This window comes from Phacochoerus africanus, chromosome 8, assembly GCF_016906955.1.
Source record: "Phacochoerus africanus isolate WHEZ1 chromosome 8, ROS_Pafr_v1, whole genome shotgun sequence".
NCBI lineage: Eukaryota > Metazoa > Chordata > Mammalia > Artiodactyla > Suidae > Phacochoerus > Phacochoerus africanus.
Window position 1 is genome coordinate 84,283,371 of NC_062551.1, and position 20,036 is coordinate 84,303,406.

General features: G+C 54.7%; 1 protein-coding gene and 1 long non-coding RNA gene across 7 annotated transcripts in view; both read right to left on the minus strand.

The window, feature by feature from the left end:
- Nucleotides 1-6,216: 6,216 nt before the first annotated feature.
- On the minus strand, nt 6,217-13,756 carry LOC125134505 (uncharacterized). The gene is made up of 3 exons (XR_007136656.1): nt 12,769-13,756; nt 12,016-12,094; nt 6,217-7,728 (listed from the first exon to the last, which is right to left on the minus strand). It is a non-coding gene; the product is annotated as an uncharacterized LOC125134505 (long non-coding RNA).
- Nucleotides 13,757-18,467: 4,711 nt separating this feature from the next.
- Nucleotides 18,468-20,036, minus strand: part of AHDC1 (AT-hook DNA binding motif containing 1) — a 66,736-nt gene continuing 65,167 nt past the window's right edge. For 4 of the 6 annotated variants that reach the window (XM_047792820.1, XM_047792819.1, XM_047792818.1 and 1 more), the window contains one exon: nt 18,468-18,893. The gene's annotated coding sequence lies outside the window, so the exon portion shown is untranslated. Of the gene's footprint in view, nt 18,894-19,456; nt 19,944-20,036 lie in introns of those variants that run through there. The other 2 variants (XR_007136543.1, XM_047792822.1) reach the window with 2 other exon arrangements.

The window sequence follows — 20,036 nt, forward strand, 5'->3', positions numbered from 1 at the left end:
ATTGTGGTGCAGTGGTTAACGAATCCAACTAGGAACCATGAGGTTGCGGGTTCAGTCCCTGCCCTTGCTCAGTGGGTTAACGATCCGGCGCTGCTGTGAGCTGTGGTGTAGGTTGCAGACGCGGCTCGGATCCCGCGTTGCTCTGGCTCTGGCTACAGCTCCAATTCAACCCCTAGCCTGGGAACCTCCATATGCCGCGGGAGCGGCCCAAGAAATAGCAACAACAACAACAACAACAACAACAAAAAAAAAAAAGATTGCCACAAGGGACTTCCTGCTGTGGTACAGCAGGTTAAGGATCCAGTGTTACATCTCTGGCACCATGGGTTCCATCCTCAACCTGGCACAGTGGGTTAAAGGATCCAGTCTTGCCACAGCTGTGGCATAGGTCACAGTTGTGGCTTGGATTCATTCACGGGCCTGGGAACTTCCATATGCCACTGGTGTGACCAAAAAGAAAAAAACAAGATAGCCATGAGAATTAAGTAATATCATAAACATGAAATGCTTATATAAAGTCTAGCACATGGGAGTTCCCATGTGGCTCAGCAGGTTAAGGATCCAGCGTTGTCACTGCTGTGGCATGGGTTTGATCCCTGGCCTGGGAAATTCCATACGCTGTAGATGAAGAAAGAAGGAAGGAAGGAAAGAAAGAGGAAGTTGGGAGGGAGGGGGGCCTGTCTATGCATATTAGCTCTCTGTAATTGAGTGTAGTGGGGGCATAGAGGAGAAACCTATTTTTGTTGGGTTCAGGATAGGCTTTTTTTTTTTTTTTTGTCTTTCTAGGGCCACACCTGCAGCATATGGAGGTTTCCAGGCTAAGGGTCGAATCGGAGCTACAGCTGCCGGCCTACACCACAGCTTACAGCAACGCTAGATCCTTAGCCCACTGATGGAGGCCAGGGATTGAACTCTCAGCCTCCTGGTTCCTAGTCGGATTCGTTTCTGCTGTGCTACCACGGGAACTCCCAGGATAGGCATCTTGAAGGGGACATCTGTGTTGGGCCCTGAAGGATGAAGGCTCCACCTGGAGAAGTGGGGGAGGGTGTTCCAGGAGGATATACCACAGGGACAAAGGCCCAGAGATGGAGGATGTGACCTGTTCGGGTGTGGCTGAGCAGAGTCAGCTGGGGGAGTGATAGGAAATGAGGCTGGAAAGGCTGGTTCAGGGGCCTCAAGGGCCTCCCTGCTGACTTTGGACTTTAAAGGGCTGGGGACAGAGCAGGACTTTAAGAGCTGGGAAGGGACATGATTGTGCCTATTTTAGGAAAATGATTCTAACTATAGTGTGGAGAGTGGACCGGAAGGGGAGAGACTGGATGTCGGGGAGCGGATCTGAGCTTGTGCCCCGTGGGTTAAAGTCTCCAGGGGCTCCCCAGCAGCCGGCAGATCAGGCTCTGACCTCTTCCTTCCCGCCTGCCCCCGTGCTCTGTCCTCTGCGTGGGACATCTTCCCGCTCCCTTTGCCTACATCCTTGTCCTCCCTCAAGTCTTGGTTTATTCACACATTTCCCTGGAAGCTCTTCTAGGCACCCCTGGTCTGGTTCAGGTCCTCTTCCTCCTCTTCCTCGGTACTTGTCTGGACTGGACTCTGGCCGAGGGCAGGGACGGTGTAGTCCTTCTCGGGGTGACGTGCACAAGGCCCGGCACATAGGGGGCGCTCAACCCATGATCAGAGGAATGCTCGAACCAGCTAGCGAAGGGACAAGCCTGTTAGGGGGTAGGTGTGGCGGGTGGAGTGAAAATGAGGGGTCTGCAGGGCAATGAGGAGAGAGAAGCTGGTGAAAGAATTGACAGGATACACGACTGATGAGACGTGAGCACAGGCAGAAAAAGAAAGAGCGGCCATAACCTAGAGGTTTCTCCCTAGCGTACCCCTGATGGCTTTTTTTTTCCTTTTCTTTTCTTTGTTTGCTTTTTAGGGCCACACCCATGGCACATGGACGTTCCCAGGCTAGGGGTCAAATTGAAGCTATAGCTGCCGGCCTACGCCACAGCCACGGCAACGTGGGGTCTGAGCCACATCTGTGACCTACACCACAGCTCACGGCAACGCCAGATCCTTAACCCACTGGTTGAGGAATTGAACACCACGGATACTTAGTTGGGTTTGTTTCTGCTGAGCCACATGGGGAACTCCCCTGATGCTTTTAACCAAGGCAGGAGACATGGGTGGGGGGCAGAAATGATGGGGAGGAGGAACAGGCCTGGGTGGCGGGAGATGGGGCTCTGGGGCAGGTTGTTCCCTGAAATGCCCTTCCCCCACCCTCCCACCCCCGTCTCCCCACTAGTGGGTCCCCATTAATGTCCATGACTTGTCAAAATGTTGCCTCCCCAGAGAGGCCACTCTGGCCACCCTAGGTAGGCTGGCCCCCTACAGATTATTCTCTGCCAATACACCCTCTCCATCTCCTTCCCAGCTCTCCTCATGATTATCATCTTGTGTCTATTGATTTGTATATTGTTGGGGTTTTTTGCTTTTTTTTTTTCTTGGGGCTGCACCCACGGCATATGGAGGTTCCCAGGCTAAGAGTTGAATCGGAGCCACAGCTGTCGGCCTACGCCACAGCCACAGAAACACCAAATCCGAGCTGCATCTGTGACCTACACCTCTACCAGAGCTCACTGCAAAGCCAGATCCTTAACCCGCTGAGCAAGGCCAGGGATCGAACCCACAACCTCATGGTTCCTAGTCAGATTTGTTTCCACTGCGCCACAACGGGAATCCCTGTATGTTGTTTATAATGTGTCTTTCTCAATAGATGGGAAGTTCCACGAAGGCAGATCTTGCTTGCTTTATCGACCGCATACACCTGGCAGGCTCTCTGAAACGCAGTAGGTGCTCAAAACAAGATTTTCTGGTATGAATGAGGGAAGGAAGGAAGGCCTTGAATGCCATGATAAGGAATTTGACTCTTAGCCTCAAAGGCCTGGGGAGCCATGGGAAATTCTGAAAGGAGGCAGTGTCGGGATTCAGCTTGTGTTTTAGAAAGCTCACCCTGGGGGCTGTGTGGAAGATGGATTGGGGAGGGAGGCAGGGGGAATTGAGGCGACAGTAGGGGAGACAAAGACAGTACCTGGGGCCAGGCTTGGAAGCCCCTGCCTGTGGGGGCCCAGAGCCCCCTCCCTGTCCTTCCCACCCTCAGCCAGGCCTGTTGTCTCAGAGCCCAGCGGCGGGCGGTGGGAAGAGCAGGGCTGGCAAAGCTGACACTCACTAATCACGGCCCTCACCCCTAGCCGAGCCGCACTGACTGTCTGGTCTCCATGGAGACACGGCAACCTCCGGCCACTTGTTAATGGCAGCTCAACAAGGCTGCAGCAACGGGGATGGGGGACAGGGATGGGCCTGACCAGCATGCCCCAGCCCCACACCACCTGTCCCAGCCCAGGCCTCTGCAGCAAACCCCAGGGGCACCTAAGGTGGGAGATGGGACTGGAGGTCTGGTGGCTGGGAGGCTCCCCCCACCCGCCCCTCGGAAGCCCCACCTCCCTTGGCACTGCCAAGCAGTGAGAGGGCAGAGGCAGCCTGTGCCCTGGCTGACTCCTCCGCAGGGCTGCTGGGAAGCTGAGCTCATGCAGGTCACCCAGGCAGGGCCAAAGGGCTGGAGGGGGATGGTGAGGGGAGTGTGTTGGGGGGAACCTGCCTGCATCCCACACACGAGAGGAATGGAGGGGAGGGCGCTCTGCCTGCCCTGACAAACCTCTGCTCTGCTAGCCCGAGGCAGGGACCCGATTGGGAACCATCTGTCCAGAACCTCTTCCCTAGTTTGCTGTCACTACATCTGAAATCTGAAATGCCACCATTAGCAATTCTCTCCTTTGGGAGGCAGCGTGGCCTGTGGCCTAGCACAAAAAACACTGGTTTGCAGTCAGACAGCCCCGGATATAAGGCCTGTTTCTGTCTCACCACGTCTGAGCATCGATCTCCCTATCTGTAAAATGGGATAGTAACTGCACCCATATAGACACACATTTGAACATGCCCACTTCTCCCGGCTTACTCTGATTTATCCTAGGAGCCTGAGCTCAATATTGTGACTTTGGGCCTCTGGGAGTAGAGGTCTTTCTTCACTCTCACAGCTGAGCTGGGTGTCTCCTCCATAGTCCCCAGGACTGATCTCACAGCATTCACACACACACACACACACACACACACACACACACACACACACACCCTGTCACTGTCTGTCCCACCTTTGTCCTCCCAGCAGACCACCCTGTGGGGCAGGGCAGGGCAGAGTATGCTGCTGGAGAGGTTGGTCTACAAAGGAGGTGGAGGGGGGAGGCTCCCTCTGCCTTTTGTCCTCCTTCCTCCGCAGGGGGTGCTCAGCCCCAGAGCACTGCTTAAGGGCCTCCTTTGCCTCTCTCCTGCATACCTTTGTTTGTCCATCTGTCCGTCCACCCAGCCATCCTGCAGAGATGTGTGAGAGGGCCCAGATGTGACCCCAGCGAACAGGTGATGCAAAGGCCAGATTCCTGGGTTCTGACACCTGAGGCACACCCATCGCCCACACCTTGGGACAGCTGCCTCCCCCCCAGCCTTGTTTCTCCTCAGTCACTCCCGAGGCAACATTCCAAGCTGAGAGGCCCCTTGGAAAGCATCTCGTCTAATCCACTGCAGTCAGATGAAGAAACCAAAGCCCAGAGAGGACTGTGGCTTACCCAAGATCCCACAGCAGCTCTGTTTTTGAGTTGACAATGTACCAATTATGTGGGCCTGCTTGGGAGGTGGCTTTTGGCTCTCTTGGCCCTGCTGACAGCTGTGTTCCCAGTGGCAGCTGGAATGCTGGTGGGAGGCCTGTCTGGCCTTTGCACCCTGACTCCCCAGGGCAGAACCAGGTGGCTCTGGGGAGGGAGGGGCCAGGGCCCAGGGGGTGGGGAGGCCTCCGAGGGGCAGCCGGAGGTACACGTGGGGGGTGGGATGTCTGGAAGATGAACGAGGCAACATTGATTTTAGAGACTCAATCAGAAGCCCCGAGCTGCTGTCCCAGTTCTGCCACACTCACTGACTGGGCAACCTCCGGTGCATCTCTGAGCCTTAGTTTTCTTATCTGTAAAATGGTGCTACCTTTGTAGAAGGAAAACCTATTGCCAATGGTGACAGCAGTACAGAGTGAGGCATTTTTAACTGTTGGACTGAAAAGCTGTCCCTGAAAGGGGACTAGCCCGAAGCCACAGAGTGAACCCTCCCATGAGTTCTGCACCGAATTGGATACAAGGTTTGGGAGCTGAAAGAAGCATCTAGACCAGACTGTTCACTTGCTGAAGGAGGAGGAAACAGGATCAGAGAGGGGGAGCAATTTCCCCAAGGTCACCCAGTGAGTCTGGGGCCAATGCAGGCTCAGAGCCCAGGCTGGGCATGAAGTCCCCCTGCCCAGCTGCCTCGCTTGCTCATCCAGCCCCCTTTGGTTTTGTCTCCCCCAGTGAGTGGGCGCAGAACGGGCCCAGCTTCCTTCCTGCCGCCCTGCCCGCCGTCTGCCACGTTGGCAGCCGCCCGCAGCCTTCTCGCCCCTGCTGCTGCTGCTGCTGCTGCTGCGGCATCAGCCGAGACCAACCCGCCGAGAGTTTGCCCAGAACAGCCAGGGCTGCCGGAGCCGGGCTGGGCTGGCTGACTCTGCCAGACAGGAGGGAGCGAGCCAGCCGGTGGAGGGAGGGAACAAGAGCCAAGCCAGCCCCCAACCTTCCCAGTCCTTCCTCACCCTCATCAGACAAGAAAGAGAGGCGGGAGGCTGGGGCTGGGGGCTGGGGGCTGTTGGGTGTGTTGTCTTATCTGTGCGAGCGTGCACTTGTGTGTGCAGGGAGGAGCGTGGGGGCTGATTTGTGAGTCTGTGTTTGTCTCAGCATGCACAGGCGATGCTGTGTGTGTGTTGGTTTGTGATACACGGAGGACACTGAGTGTTTGTGTAAGCACAAGGGAAAGCTGTGTGGACTGAGATCGAACACATGCCTGCGTTCAGAGAGACGCTGCACGTAGCAGTGGGTGCACATGGAAGGACACTGTGAGTGACGAGGACTCCGTGTGTGCATAAAAGGCTCAGCATGTGTGTCTGAGTTTGCATACTCGCCCCACGTCCAGGTGCGTTGGGGCCCCTGTGAATTTGTTATTGTGTACAAGAGGCTAACGATGTAACTGTGTGTGAGTTGGAGCTCATCTGCGTGTGCCCCAGGGACAGTGATTGTGCATGCACAGGGGAGCCCTGCATGCAGTGGGACTTCAGGCAGGTCTCCGTGCCCAGGAAGACGCTGTATAACAGTGTGGACTGGTCCAAAAGTCCAGAGCGTGGGCACAGGGTGTCTCTGTGCCTGGCGGACTCTTCTCTCTGGTGATGCAGGGGATCGCCCTGTGTGACTGGGCTCGGCTGTGCGTACCAGGAACAGGCGGCACAGGTCGTGTTCCTGGGGTTGTGTCTGTACCAGGCAGCAGCAGCCCTGGTGGTGGCGATGGCTGTGCTTGTGCAGGGAGACAACATGCTACGGGTTTGCACTTGTTCCTCTGCGCGGCAAGGCCCTGCGTGTGACTGTGTTTGTGCGTGTCTGTGAGCACCGCGTGCTGGAAACTGCGTGCTTTGGAGTCTATGGTGAGCTGAGTGTGTGTGTGGGGGGCGGTACACGGCTGTGTTTGTACTTGTCTGTGAGCCTGAGGTCAGATGCGCTCCATGTGCTACCTCCTGTGTGCACAGGTGGCCGCTGTGTCCAACCGTGTCTTTGTGTGTCTCGGGTCGTCTGAATGTGCACAGGAGGAGGACATGGAGGGGGATTTGAGTGCGTGCCTGTGCAGGCCCCTTTAACGTGGCAAGTCTAAGAAATGTCGGCCTTCTTGGCAGCAAATCTGGGCTTGGTTCCACTGGGGGTGTCTGCAGAGAGGGGCTCTTAGAAGGGACGTGCTTGAGCGAGAGAGACAGGAAGAGGAGGGGGGGCCAGCCCCAGCTTGGGGTTTCCAGGAGGGAAAGCCAGACATTGGAACTTGTCAACGCTACCTCCTTCCCCGCCCCCACCTCCCCCGACTGCTGCCTCCCCTCCTGGCGCCTGAAGGCTGCTGGCAGCCGGACAGACAGACAGACAGTGCACACATAGACTGGCTCACCGGCGCAGAGCCCAAATGTGAGCCCCTAAATACACAAGCATGGACGCCTAAGGTCCAGAGAGGGCAAAAGACCCGGCTGAGGTTTGCGGGAGCACATGTGTTTGTGTGTATTGGGGGGCAGGGGGTGCTGCTGGCCTCTGGTGCTTCAATCCAGAGTAGAGCCCAGGTCTAGAGGCGGGGGAGGAGGCTTGGGGGGGAGTCTCCGAGGAGGGGAGGGGGCTCTTATTATTCTAATCAGACTCCCAAGGCTCCCAGGACCCCTCCCTGTTTATACAACTGCTGCAGTGTCTTTGAGAATCTCACTGCTTCAGAATCACCAACGGCAACTCCCTCTTTGTTAGAAGCAGAAGAGAGACCCAGAAACAGGCAGCAACCCATCCAAGGTAACACAGCAGTGTCAGGCCTAGAACCTACATCTGCTGCTTCCCCTAGCTGTGTCTGCCGCGCACGCTGGCCTGTGGGCCAGTCAGTCCTGGCCTAGCCTTCCCATGGCCTATTCAGCTCTTTCTCCCTCCTAGTTCTTCAAGATATGACAATGACCTCTGGCTTTTGCTTTTTTGTTGTTGTTCCCAAGTAATGTGTCTGTCTGCTTGTTAGTCTGTCTGTTCACCACAAGGACTCCAACACCCTCTGGGACAGCCAAACCTGGAAAAGAAAAGGAAATTTGGTTCTAGGCCAAGGGCTACTAGGGAGGTGGTGGTGGGATGGGGAGATGGAGAAATAGAAAGAAAGGAACTCAAGAAGAGAAGGAGGGAGTTCCCGTCATGGTGCAGTGGTTAACAAATCCGACTAGGAACCATGAGGTTGCGGGTGCGATCCCTGCCCTTGCTCAGTGGGTTAAGGATCCAGCATTGCTGTGAGCTGTGGTGTAGGTCGCAGATGTGGCTCAGATCCCATGTTGCTATGGCTGTGGTGTAGGCCTGTGGCTACAGCTCCAATGAGACCCCTAGCCTGGGAACCTCCACATGCCATGAGTGTGGCCCTAGAAAAGACAAAAAAAAAAAAAAAAGGAGGAGAAGAAGAAGAGAGGGAGGAGAGAGTTCCCTGGTGGTCTAGTGGTTAAAATTCAGAGCTTTCACTGTTGCAGCCAGAGTTCAATCCCTGGCCTGGGAACCGAGATCCCACATCAAGCTGCTACAAGCCAAGGCCGAAAAGAAAAAAAGAGAGAGGTGGGGAGGGAGGGAGGAGGAGACCAAAGCAGGGAGGGGCCTAGGGGTGGATCTGAGAAGCACAAACTCTCCTTCATCCTTTGGCTCCACCTCCAGCCTGGGCACTAGGGGCAAACCCTGAGCTCAGAGGCAGACCTGCCCCTTGCTGGGATGGGGACTCCTGGGTTTCTCTAGGGCCTGGCCTCAACCCTTGGTGCAGCATGGTTGCAATCTTGGGGGCAGCAGTCTGGGTGCATGTGTGGTGTACAGTAACCACACTCACCTCAGGAGAAAAGAGGGAAGGGGCCTGTGAGGGAGGCGGGGAGGGTGGGTGTGAAACTGGGTCTGAATTGACTTAGGGTATGGGGCTTCTTTGGAGCCTTGGATTTAGGGGTGTGTGTGTGTGTGTGTGTGTGTGTGTGTGTGTGTGTGAAGTTGCGAGTGATAGGACTCTGTACACCTGTGAACAAAGGCGAACAGGTTTGGGCCTCACTGGGTGTGGGGGAGGATTGTGAGAATGTATGCAAGTGTGTGTCTGCTAGAGGTGGGGAGAGAAATTTTACCCTGAGGGAATAGTTGTGTGCTTGTGTGTGGGGGTGTGTGTGTGTGGGGGGGGTGGGTGTGTGAACCTGTATTTATATGCTCTTGTGGAGGCTGTATTCCATGTGGGCCGGTAAGTAAATTATATAGCTATGCACAGTGTGTGTCTATGTGGCTAGATTTGTGTGTGTGTATCATGCGTTTGAATTGCATGAGTATTTATATGTGAAGTGTATAATTTCATATGTGTGGAGTTGTGTACCCGTCTGTGATTGTTGTGAGATACGTGGCGGCGATGTCTGTATGGGTCTTGACCACAGGCTGTGTGTGTGGTTGTGCGTAGTGGTAGGGAGAGGATGTCAGGGATCTGTTCACGTGTGGTTGTTTATTTGGGGGGATTAGTTCTTTTTTTCTTTTTTCTTTTGCTTTTTAGGGCTGAACCTGCAGCATATGGAAGTTCCCAGGCTAGGGGCCGAATCGGAGCAGCTGTAGCTGCCGGCCTACACCACAGCCACAACCACACCAGATCTGAGATACGTCTTCGACCTACACCATAGCTCACAGCAACGCCGGCTCCTTTAACACACTGAACATGTCCTCATGGATACTAGTTAGGTTCACGTCCGTCCACTGAGCCACAATGGAACTCTGGCAATACTTTGTTTATTCACTTTTTGTTTATGGTCAAACTTCTCCTGCCAGAATGTAAACTCTATGAGGGCTAGAATTTTGGTCTGTTGTGCTCATGGTACCCTCGCTATTTGGAATAGTGCCCAACACACCATAGGCACCGAATCTTACATCTTGAATGAATGATGAGCGAGCGTGTGCACACTTGGCTAGGTGTGAGAAGTGTGCTATATGTCTGAATTATGTGTGCATGTCTCTGGGTGTGTGAATGGGTACATTTTATGTGTGTGCAGGTATGTGAGGTTTTAGGCATTTGTGGCACATGAACCAAGTGTGTACACAGGTGTGTGTGTGTGTGTGTGTGTGTGTGTATGTCTAGATCGGCGCATAACCGTGTAACTGAAGCTGTGCCTCTTAGGTGTGCCTTGGGAGTGTTGGGGGACGTGGCCGTGTGCATGTGCACGGGGGCGGGGAAGGCGCTGTCGGCTTCTCCCAGCCTTCAGCACTCACTCAGCTTCACCCCAGGTCGCCTGCTGCGAAATGTCAGTGGCAGAGAAGCTAAAAATATCCGCTCTCCTCCTCCTGCTCACTGCTTGGGCTGATGGGGCTGTGGGGCCCCAGCAGGCCCCTTGGGCCCTGGGGGGAGGAGGAACTGCTGGGTGAGGGGGGGGGTGTAGGGCAAGATAAGAAGGCCCTTTTCGCACACTCCCTCCTCCTTCCTCTTGGCCTCCAAAACCAGACCCCAGGCTCACCTCTGCCAGGAAGCCCTCCAAACACCCCCAGGAGCTGCCACATGCTGGTGTGTGTGTATGTGTGTCTGTCGATGGTGTCCAGAACTGCCTGGAAGGGAGAGAGGGCCTCCATCAGCCCGGGGTCCATCTGGGCAGGACAGTGCCTTTTCTGTCAGTTCAGGCAGGGACTTGGGAAGACAGAGATTCAGACAGGGGGAGTTCCCATCGTGGCTCAGCAGTAACGAACCCTACTAACATCCATGAGGATGTAGGTTCAATCCCTGGCCTCGATCAGGGGGTTAAGGATCTGGTGTTGCTCTGAGCTGTGGTGTAGGTTGCAGACGCGATGAGGCTTGGATCCCGAGTTTCTTCGGTTGTGGTGTAGGCCGGCAGCTGTAGCTCCAATTTGACCCCTAGCCTGGGAATTTCCGTATGCCGAGGGTGTGGCCCTAAAGAGACAAAAAAAAAAAAAAGAGAGAGAGAGCGAACAATTCAGACAGGGGACTCCTGGGGATGGGCTATATCTTTCCCTTCTGTTTGGGGGCTCTCAGGGAAAGAGCTGCTGCAGCCCAAGCTGTATGGGTTCATCTAGAGATGGTCCTGGGGCCACAAGAGCCCTCTGACCCCAAGGCACATCTGCTGCTACTCAGGAATTGTGGGCAGGGAGGAGTCTCAGCTCTGCCCACACCCTAGGCCGGCATGTGTTTGTGTGGGTGCGGGTGGGACATGTCAGGGCCCATGGTCCTTCAGGGACCAGTGTCTCTTCACATGTTGGGCTCTTGGGTGTGTCTTTGCTTATGTCAGTGGTGCCAGTGACTGCCTGCCTTTAAAGCTTTGTGGGCAATCAACAAAAGTTTGGGGAGTTGTATGTTTTTCTGTGTGTGTGTGGGTGCCTCCATATGGGGGACTGGTTTCTCCCTTTCATAACGCAGACCTGCACATTCTAGCTGGAATGAACCGTTAGTGTGAGAGCTGCTGGCGTTACCATATGGGGGTTTTGGTGTGTCAGAGTGTTGCAGTCTGTGTCTGTCAGAGGGTCAGTGCCTGTCCTCTGTGTCCAGAGGTCAGTGGGTGTATCTGTGTGTTGGGGTTTCAGTCACTTGATTACTGCATTTCTGTGTGTTTGTGTGTCTGCCTGGATGTCTTTAAGTCAATGGCCATCTCTGTGCCTGTGTTGGTTTGATTTCCTGGGTCTGTGTGTCCACATGTCCCTGCGAATGTTGGAGTTGTCTGTGTGGGTTGAAATCTGCGCACAAACTGGGCACCCCTGTCCCCCAGCCCTCTTGTAGTCTCCTACTGCTTCTGTGTTGAAGGCCTGGGGTTTTGTGTGTGTGCCTAGATACATCAACTTTCCCCAGCCCCAAAGCCTCCAGCTCTGAGATCCGCCTTCCTAATCTCTCTCCCACTGGACTTGAGGAGGGAACTGAAGCAAAGAGGTCAGACAGGCACGGAGCCCACCACAGCTGGGGGGCCAGGGCCAGGCTGCCACCAGGGCACTGCCTCAGCTTTCCTCCAAGCAAGCGGTAAGCCAGAGCCTCGGTTACATGTAAACACCAGCTGTGTCAAGACAGCGCAGCTTCTTCTAGGTCAACAGACAGCTGTGGAGTTGCTAGGCAACTGCCTGGCTCCCCCACACACACCCCCATTAGGGCTCCCCTCCCACGGCCTCTACCTGCAAACCCTCTGCTGGCTCCCCCCACCCCAGGATACCGCCACGCCCCTCCATGCCAATTAAAACAGCGGGCTGAGAGGGTAGGGGGTCGAGGAGGCTGCAGTGAAAGGGGGGCTCTGGGACTGGGATCGAGGTATGGGGAGGTGTAACCCTTCCTGTGCCACTGCTCCCCTCCCTTCTGTCCTCAGCACACTCCACACCCCCGCCTTACCAGTTGGACCAGGGCAGAACTGGAGTGACGGTAACTGATGCCTCCCCCCACCGTAGGTCAAGCCAGAACTGGAGAGATGCTGGAAGCAGATAGAAAGTGAGGGGTGTGGATGGTATTAGCCATTGGTCAAGTCCCTGCCCCCTCCCCAGCCAAGCCTGGGGAAGACAGGCTGACTTCTCTGGCAACAAGGGGGTTAAATTCTCCTTTTATTACCCCCCTCCCCGCCCCCCAGGATAGCCACCCCTATTTCCAAGGCAGCACCTGCGCTCCCAGCTGCCATGCCTCTTGGTGCCCGTGCCCAGGCTGGGCAGCCCGCGCAGCGCCCCAGGCCCTCACCCCCGCGCCACCTTTCACCCGGCCTGGGCCCCCTCTGGGGGCCCGCAGCCCCGGGCCACCTGACCGCTCCAGGCCCCAGGCGACGGGAGGCGGGTGTCGGCCCTTGGAGTGCAGCGCGCGGGCCGAGCCGGAGGAGGGAGCCGGGCGGGCAGAGGGCAGCGCCCGTGGCCTCCCCATTAGTATGCGGCCGCGCGCCGCACGCCATGGCAACCGCTCCCCCCGCACCGCGCCGGCCGGGCAGCCCCGGGCACAGCGCGCACCTCTCCTCCCACAGGTGGTGGCGCGCACCCGGCGGGCGCGCACACGCAGGGTGCCTGGGGGCGAGCCGCGGGCGCCAGGTGCGCTGGGCCGCCCGGGCCCCGCTCCCGCCGCCTGTGGGCGGGTCCCCAGGTGCTCCCGAGTGAGGGGGCCCCGTACCTGAGGAGGCTCGGCCTGTGCCTGGGCGTGTCCCTCGGTGTGCCGGAGGTGTCTCTGTCTCTGGTTGTCCTTGAGGGTATTTGCCTGTCTGTGCTCATTTGCCTCCTTAATCCTGTATGTATGTGGCTCTGAGGGTGACCGCCACGGTGTAACTGAGAGTGCTGGGGCCTCCGTAGATCCGTGTTCCGGGGTGTGACCGTGTCTGCTGTCTTTGTGCCTGTTTGTCTGTATGTTCTTAAGGGTGTGTGGGGCCCACAGCCCCAGGGGTGCCTGGATGAGTGTTTGTGTGTGTGCAGGATTCGTTTAGCAGCTACCTGTGACCCTCGGTGTCTGGCATCCCTGTGTATTTTTAGGCAGAGCTGTGTGTTGAATTGTGTACCTGTGTGTGTCTGCAAGAACCCCATCTCTCTACGCGTCATTGTGAGCGCCCTGAGTATGTGTCCTGGAGTGTGGCTGTGTGTCCAGGGGCTACTGGCTCTGTGCCCTCCTCAACTTCACTCCCTGCTGTATGAGTGAGCCGACACCTGCTTCCTGAGCACTGGGCCCCCTCCTCCCACCTGGCAAGGACAAGGAAGGACACGGAGACAGAGGCAGACATAGAGGCAAAGAGAGGGAGACTTGGAGGGGGACACAGAGAGCCAAGTAGGCTGGAGAGGTGGTGACCCAGCATCATGTGATCAGCCTCAGAGCCCAAGACCCAGAAGAGAGAAACAGAGATGCCAAGATCCAGATATTAGAGAGAGGGAGACCCAGAGTCACACAGAAACCCAGAGCACCAAGTCCGGATCTGCTGAAACAGACCAGAGATCAAGGATGTGGCTCCCGGGGCTCCCTCCCTCTGTCCCTCCATTCCTCCCACTTTGCAGTTTCCAGCCCTGGCCCAGTTGAGCCTCCTCCACATACCCGAAGCAGAATTCTCCTGGCCCTGGGAGTATGTGCCCTGGGACTGGAACCCAGCCTCCTCCTTGAAGCAGCTGGCTCTGTGTGTGTGTGTGTGTGTGTGTGTGTGTGCGTGCGCACATCTGTGTGCTGTTCTGGGTTGGTGCCTACTGTGCACACAGCCCTCCCCCATCACCCCCTTCTCCACAGACACACACTGTTGTCCACATTTTCAATGGCCCAGATCACGCACACCTTTACACATATGCCAGAGTCAGCCACACTCATTCCAAGCTGGAAACATGCTCTGGGTCTCCCTCTCTCAAACACATGTGCACACGCAGAAGACCCACCACACCAACAGACAAGTCTCACCTTCCTTCGCTCTCCCAGCCAGCCATTCACCCCTCCGCAACCCCTGAGGGGTTCCCAACTCCTGCCACCCACAGGGAAGGACATAAAACCAAATTTGTCAATCCCATTAGACTATACACACAAAGGCAAGGGATTCCATCTGTCTTGTTCACTGCTGTATCCCCAGATGCCTGGGACAGTGCCTGGAATCTTGTAGATGCTTAAGAAATATCGCTTGAATGAATGTGTTCACACAGTGTCTCTAACAGTCACTGAGAGAACCCATGGCAATTTACAGCCAGCTATTCAGTGAAAAACACGGATGGGTAGGGACCATGGTATACACACAAGGCATCCTGTGCACACCTAGGACAACACAGTAAATATAGGCGTGTGCTCACAGGTGGCTGTTTGTGAGCAAACACCCAGCACAATTGCTAGATTAGAGGTTCTCAACTTTGGCTGCGCATTAGAACCACCTGAGGAACTTTTAAAAATCCCGAAGCCCAAGCCCCACCCAGAGCAATAAAATCTCTAGGTTGAGAACCACAGATCTAGATGAATGGACTCAGAAATGTTGACACAAAGATTATTACCAGGAATAGAGGTAGAGTAGGTTTTCACTTTGAATAGTATAAGGAAGCAAACTCCTGAAGCAAAGTATCACTATTTACTCATCGAGTGGTTTTGTAAATTACCTCTCTGCCCCTGTTTCTTGTCTGTAAAATGGGGTTAATAATCATTACAGCAAAACCTTATGGAATTGTTGTGGGGATGGGTTGAGTTTACATATATGGTTTAGAATAGTAATGAGTACATAGTGTTCTATAATTATTCCTTATTCACATTTCTTCTTCCTTTTTTTTTTTTCTTTTTAGGTCCGAACTCGGCATACGGAGGTTCCCAGGCTAGGGGTCGAATCGGAGCTGCAGCTGCCAGCCTACACCACAGCCACAGCAATGCCAGATCTGAGCCACATCTGTGACCTACACCACAGCTCACAGCAACGCCAGATCCTTAACTCACTGAGTGAGGCCAGGGATCGAACCTTTGTCCTCATGGATACTAGTCAGATTCGTTTCCATTGAGCCATGAAGGGAACTCCTCATTTCTTTTTAAAACAATGTTTTATTTTTGGCTGCACCTCTGGTATATGGAAGTTCCTGGGCCGGTGATCAAATCCAAGCTGCTGCAGAGACAATGCCACATCCTTAACCCACTGTGCCATAGGATGAACTCCTTTTTATTCTTATTTCTATTATCTATTATTTAAAAATTTTATTATAGAATGGATGAATTTTATAAGCTGGATTTTTTTTTTCTCTTTTAAATTATTATGAAAAAGCAAGGGCTCAAAGCCAGACTCTGGGCCAAGGGCAATCTACTTCTGCCACCTCCAGGGTGATTTTATTTTACTTATTTACTTATTTGCTTTTTAGGGCCATACTCACGGCACATAGAGGTACCCAGGCTAGGGGTCTAATCGGAGCTGTAGCCACCAGCCTATGCCACAGCCACAGCAATGCCACAGTCACAGCAATGCCAGATCTGAGCCGTGTCTGCGACCTACACCACAGCTCACAGCTCACAGCAATGCCGGAACCTTAACCCACTGAGCGAGGCCAGGGATCGAACCCACAACCTCATGGTTCCTAGTCAGATTCGTGAACTCCTCCAGGGTAATTTTATACAAGTCACTTACTCTGAGTCTCTGAACCTGTCTTTTCATCTGTAAATGAAGTGACTATTTTTCTCTATTTCAAGGATTGTCTTGAGGAATAAACACCTCAGGGGGAAATGCTTAATAAATGGTGGCAAAATCCAAGTATCTAGGAGCCAGGCTGCCTTGCTGTACTCTGGGATCCGGTGCAGGACTGTGGCTGTGAAGACCCCTGTTTCTGAGTAGGGTCTCTGTTGTCCTCCTCCCAGAACCCCCAAGGTCCAAGGGCCCAGAGAACCTTCCATCCCAAAGGCTGGGCCCTTGGCCCTGGCACATCTGAGCCTGCTCTCCAAGCACACCTAGGCCCTCCTTAACCCCTGGCCTAAGCCACAGAGCCCCAGGCTGAGACCCCTCTCCTGCCCGAGCGCCTTTCTCTCTCATGAGCCCCCCGCCTTTACCTTTCAAGGAGCCCCAGTTTTCCTCACGAGCTTCCCCACCATCCTGAGACCACAAGGCCTTCCCTGGGTTCCTTCCCTGTGCAGGTGCCCCTCTCTTTTCAATGAATCCCCACCCCTCCAACAATGCCCTCTTCAAGTTACAGGGCCCCCTTGCTGGGCTCTAATTACCTCCCTAAACTCCCATTTCCTTCCGGGGTTGCCCCTCCCCACCCCCACCCCAATTCTTGGGGACACAGCCACTTCCCTTCCTCCCCGTCTTGTAGAGCCCCAATGACCCCTTCCACTGAATACACCCCTCCCAGCTCCCTTCTCTGCACCCCCATCCCCCAGCCCTCTTACCAGGCCCCACCCTCCCCAGCCTCCCCCACCTGGACGGCCTCCCCAAGTCTCTTCTGCTTCCTCAGCAGCTGCAGAACACACTCCTTTGCTCCCTGTGGGTGATTCTTGGGGCTGAAAACAAACTTCTCGTGGCCTCCCCACTGGTTCCTTGATGCCACCTACCCTTCCAACCAGCCTCCCCGCTCCAGCCCAGTGCGACCTTGCCAATGCCTTCACCCCTCCCCAAACACACAGAGAGTCTACTCCAGACAGACAGAGCCCCATGTGCGGCTTCCGCCACCCTGGCCCCTTTCGTTCATGCTCTCACCTCTCTCACCTCCAGGCCTGTGCACAAAGCTCTTTCTTCCTCCAGGAAGTCCCTCATTCCGCCTGGCGCCCTGGTCTTGGCCTCTAGGAAACCCTCACCTGGTCTTACTACTCCCACCCCGGACCGCAGCCTGAGGGCAGTGATGGCTCCACCCTCACCATGCTGGAGGGTAGGAAGGGCATCTTCCCCTGAGTCTGGGGGCTGCACTGAGGAGGCCTGGTGGGAGGCTGAACCTTCACATCCAGCACAGAGGCTGTAGCTTTAGGGACTGTTACCTGCCCCCGTCTGAACTCTCCAGCATCCTCTTTCAGACCAGGGCGCCTAGAAGTTGGGGACCCATCTCCTCCATAGACAGAGGATTCCTCTGACTCTCAAGGCCTGGGCCTTACTGGCCAAGGGGCAGGGAGGTTGTTTGGAGCTGTCCCTTGAGGTTTCCTTGAACTTCAGCAGGGAGGGCCAGAGGGAAGCCATGTTGCGCAGAGCTTTAACATAACCTGGGCCTATGGGAAAAGCTGCTTGCTAAGGACCCCGCAGCCCGAAGTGGGCATTATTTGGTCAAGGGTGGCCAAGAGCTCCCCAAGGTCAGGGAGTGGAAACAGTTCCATCTTTCCAGGTGCACCAGAAATAGGCACAGGATTAGGAGTTTTCTTTTTCCAAAGTTTATAAAAGCTGGGTGGGAATACAGACCATTTAGGGTGGGCCAGAGGGGGGGGCGGGCGGAGGGGAAGGCAGAAATATTGGGGCTGTTGGCCTAGTCAAAGCCTGGAGTTTGCATAGGGAGATACAGGGGTGCTGTGGCAAAAAAAAGAGGGGGGCCTGGAGACAAAGGAGACCCAGGCCTTGGGGTGAATAGGAAACACACAAACGGGATACTCCTGTCCTTGGGGGGAAGGGGGTGTCCCACAAGGGTTCTCGGGCTTAGGATGAGACGAGTGCCTCAGAGACAGGTATCCTTGAACCAGAGGAGAGCTGTGGGGCCCAAAAGCTGGGTGGACCTAAGACAAAGGAAGGGGCTGGGGACAGAGACCTGGCACTGAGGCTGGGGGTGGGGTGTCTGGAAGCAGGGGAGACCCAAGACCTGACTCATAAAGGGAGAAGAAACCCACAACTTGGGGGAGAATCAAGGTTTCAGAATCAGGGGAGACCCAGGACCTGGGGCAAAATGAAGCTCTAAAAGGCAGAGGCCTCGGACCTGGGACAGAAGGCATGGACCAGAGGGTCAGGAAACCTCAGGGGGCAGCCTGGGAACCCAAAGGCAGGGGAGACCCAGGGCCTGGGGTACACAGGGAGGGGCCCAGAGGCAAAGGCGACTGAGATCTCAGACAGAAGGGAGAACGCTGAAGGAGGGAACACACAGAGGTATTTCAACTCTGGGGACCCTGTGGCTGGTGAGGATCCCCGGCCCTCACGCCCCTTCCACTCCATCCACCGTCACTCCCCCCTTCACAAGACACAAGGTTTTTGTTTTTTTGTTTTTTTTTTTGCTTTTTTTTCATTTCTTTTTAATACAAACTTGGATCTTTGGGTGTGTCCTGCCAACAGAAAACAACAACAACAACAGAAGAGAAAACCCAAAAGAGTGAAAAATAAGAAAGGAAAAAAAAAAAAAAAAAAAGCTCCCGCAAGAGGTTCTTCTCCCTCCCCCCAACCATGCGAATTTGCACACCACGGGACCACAGCAGGTTTACAGAATGCAATATACAATCCACGATTTATAATAAAACAGTATATACAATAAATAGGATATTGTTCATTTTTGTCAAACAACCTGTAGATAAATTTCTCAGTGCATACTTGCAGGGGCTCTGGACACCTCGAGGCCCCGCTCGCAACCTCTTGCACACGCTCGCTCGCGCTCTCTCTCTCTCTCTCTTTTTTTTTGTCTTTTTCTAAAACTGTGTTTTGTTTTTAAGTTTTGTACATTTTTAAAAAGTATTTACAATTGCTGGTTTTGTGCAGAAAGGGCTCACCTTCGGCTTCTGCGTGGAGGAGATGGGCAGGGAGGGGTGGGGAGGGAGATGGGGCTGCAGGGGGTGCAGGGGGGTGGGTCGGGAGGCAGAGGGGCAGGCGCTCCTGCCAGAGGACGATGTGGACGCTGGGAGGGGTCTTGGCGTTGGTTTTCTGAAAGCTGCAAAGAAACACGAGAGAGGCAGAAGTCAGCGGCAGGCACAGACCCTGAGCTCTGGGGACAGGGAGGGTAAGAGCGGGACCCCCACCCAGCTCCTAGCAGAATCACACTGGTCCATCTCCCAGAAAGTGCCAAATGCACACTTCTCCCCTGGGCTGCTTCTGGCCTGCTCTGAGCCCAGCTTCCTCGTCGGTAAAATAGGTGGGTGTCCAAGGCCCACAGCACTGAGAGGTAAAGATTGTGCTGGACGAGGAGTCCGGAGTCCAGGCGGTGAGATTTGTTAAGGACACGAGTTCCTGGAGTTCCTGTCGTGGCTCAGTGGTTAACGAATCTGACGAGGAACCATGAGGTTGTGGGTTTGATCCCTGGCCTCGCTCAGTGGTTGAGGATCCGGCATTGCCGTGAGCTGTGGTGTAGGTCAAAGATGTGGCTCGGATCCTGCGTTGCTGGGGCTCTGGCATAGGCCAGCAGCAACAGCTCCGATGAGACCCCTAGCCTGGGAACCTCCATATGCCACGGGTATGGCCCTAAAAAGCAAAAAAAAAAAAAAAAAAAAAAAGAAAAAGAAACAAAACAAAAAAAAACACAAGTTTCTGAGTCAGACAGACACAACGCAATTTAAATGCTAGCATCACCATTTAATAGCTCTATGACCTTGGGCAAGTCAGTGAGGCTCTGTGAGCCTCAGTTTATTCCTCTGTAAAAAGGGGATAATAGAACGATCCCTTAAGTTTCTTGGGGAGATTCAGTGGTTTCAGACAGGTTAAGCCTGGTCCATAAATGCATAATACCTGATACTAATTAGTGCTAGTCATTCTTTTCTTGGGGCCTGAGCCAGCTAGGCTCTCCAGGCCCCGGGTTCCTCACGTAACAAAGAGCCTGGTAATTCCTGCTACCTGGGCTGTTCTGAGGAAGGACACAATGGGAAGAGAGGCCGCAGCACAGCACAGGTGCGAACTGCTGCTTTAATTTCTTCCAAATCCAACTTCTCCCCAGCCCCTGCCAACGCCATTCCGTGCCTGAGAGAGCCGAGGTGATGAGGAAGCCTGTCTGAATAAAGGAATAAAGAAACTGCCCAACACAATACCATCTGTGTTTGGCTGCACCCCTGCCTATAAACACCAGACACCGGAGATCTGAAGT